The sequence below is a fragment of the Gopherus evgoodei genome, unplaced genomic scaffold (genome assembly GCF_007399415.2).
Source record: "Gopherus evgoodei ecotype Sinaloan lineage unplaced genomic scaffold, rGopEvg1_v1.p scaffold_33_arrow_ctg1, whole genome shotgun sequence".
Lineage (NCBI taxonomy): Eukaryota > Metazoa > Chordata > Testudines > Testudinidae > Gopherus > Gopherus evgoodei.
This window is the reverse complement of record NW_022060005.1, coordinates 408,456-410,992: the sequence shown is the minus strand read 5'-3', so window position 1 is coordinate 410,992 and position 2,537 is coordinate 408,456. Positions and strand designations below refer to the sequence as shown.

The following is a 2,537-nucleotide window of genomic DNA, read 5'->3' as shown; positions in this document are numbered from 1 at the left end:
GAGATTATTTTTATTGGATTGGCCAATATCTCAACTGGCAGAAATTGGCCCTCTCTCTCCTGAGGTCAGTGGGCCAGAATAAAGAGCTAAGGTGATACAAGAAAGAAAGAACGGTGTGACTGACTCTACAGCCTGATGCTCTGAGCACTCACTCTGGATATAGGAAACCCAAGATCCAGTCCCTCATGCTCTAGTGACTCTTGTACAACTGGGAATCTGGCCTGCTGACATCAATGGAGCCACACTCATTTAGACCAACTGAGGTTTTGTCCCAAGGTGTCTGTCAGTTACCTGAGCTGAGAATTTACCAAACACCAGTTATCCACAGTTTTATGCTCTGATGTAAAAATATGTAATTTAATGTATTTAAGATCATCAACATTACCTGAGAAACTTTAATTTTCCCAACATTTTCCTTACAGCTGTTTTCACCTCCTTGTTTTTCAGACTGTAGATGATGGGGTTTAACATGGGGGTCAAGACACTGTACTGGATGGAGAATATTTCATCCAGCACTACAGAAGAGACTGAGCTGGGTTTTGTGTACTGGAGAAAACCTGTCAGGAAAAATAAGCCAACCACAATCAGGTGGGAGCTGCAGGTGGAGAAGGCTTTATGCCTGCCCTCCGCACAGTGTATCCTCAGGATGGTGGAGATGATGTAAATGTAGGAGATCAGGGTGAGGAGGAAGGAGCTTGATGCAAATATCACAACAGAAGTAAGAAGCACCACTTGATTGGTGAGGGTCTCAGTACAGGCCAGTTATAACAGAGGAGGGATCTCACAGCTGAAATGATGGATTTGGTTGGAGCCACAGAAATGCAACTTCAGACTGAAAACAGTGTTAAGAAGGGCATAAAAGAAGGCTGTGGTCCATGCCCCACTCTCCAACAAAACACAAATCCCTTTGCTCATTTTCTCCATGTAACATAATGGGTCAGAGATGGCAGCGTAGCGGTCATAAGCCATGGCTGAGAGAATGAAAAATTCAGCACCAGCTGCGAGGAGGAAGAATATCTGAGCAATGCAGCTATTGACAGAAATAGTTTTGTGCGATGCTAAGAAATTTCTCAGTGCATTAGGCACTGTGACTGAGGAATAGCAGATATCAACAAAGGATAAATTGAAAAGGAAGAAGTACATAGGGGTGTGAAGGTGAGAATCAGCTCTTATCACCATCATGATCACTATGTTACCACCCAGAGTGATTAGTGAAATAACTAAAAACACTAAGAAGAGGAAAATCTGCATCTGTGGGTCACTGGAAAGTCCCAGGAAGATAAATTCGGTCACTGTGGTTTGATTCTTCATTGCCATTTATACAAGAAATCTGTGACCTGGAAGATGAGAGAAAACAAATGCAATGAACACTTTTAATAAAAGTAAATTTAAACAGCATGTGAAGTTATTCTCTCTGTAACATGAATGTAAAGAGAGCCCTATTCCAGGCTGTACAACGTGTATTTTACATAAAATAAAATAAAGTCTTATCATAAAAGTGAATTGAAATGGCATATAGAGATCATCTCTTCAGTTGGATGAATAGAAAGAGAGCTCTATTGTATCCTGTACAATATATATTTTTAATTAGACAAGATTTAGAGAAAGTAACAGTGATAAGCTGGCTGGAATTTGTGTGTTGTACAGAGACAAAATGGGCCAGATGCACAACAGGACTTATGCCCCTAACTGCCACTTTATGCACCTAAATTGCAGAATTAGGCCCCACAGGTATTGATAAAATCTGTACCCTGCTGTGACTATGGGATAGTCTGATGTGTGCCTCACTTTGTCTTTCCTGTTGAATCAGTTCCACTGTGGTTAAATAATTAAAGAGGCATTGGAGAAAGGGGGTCTGGATAGTGGATCTCCTGCATTTAAGGTGAGAGCCCTAACCGCCAGTACATAAAGCAATTCTCTCACTTGCTGTTTCTCTCCAGCCTTAAAACTCTTTCATCTGTCCCTCTAACTTCAGCAGAGATACAGCTGTTTTTTCTCCAGCTGGGAATCTGGCCCCTTTACTCCAATGGAACTATGGCTGAGTCACACTCACTGGGGTCTGGCCAATTCTATAAGTACCTCTTTGTCTATTACATTTTGTAATTTTTGTAGGCCAGTGGTTTTCAACTTTTTTTTCTTTTGTGTACCCATAAAAATTTTGAATGGAGGTGTGAACCCCTCATCTATGGACTCCTAGGGGTCTGCAGACTACAGGTTGAAAACCATCATTGTAGAGTATTTAATATCTATAGTATCTTATTGGATTCATCCCTATTAAATATCTAGGATTTCTATAATAATAAAATAATAATAAATAATAAATAATAACAAATATAATAAACCCCCAAGACCTAGAAATACTGGTTTGGGCATAGGTTGAAAACCCAATCAAATACAGATAACCCAGGCAAATTAATAATATAACAACTGCCATAAAGAGGGTCTCAAAAGTGCTTAGCTGTATGACAGGCTCCTCCACTGCCAAGTTGTGTGTGTGGAAGTGGGTAACACCAGGTTGATGTCATGCAACCGTCCAA

General features: G+C 40.4%; 1 pseudogene; it reads right to left on the bottom strand.

Moving 5' to 3' along the window:
* Positions 1–381: 381 nt before the first annotated feature.
* On the bottom strand, positions 382–1,317 carry LOC115641238 (annotated as a pseudogene).
* Between the last annotated feature and the right edge of the window lie 1,220 nt (positions 1,318–2,537).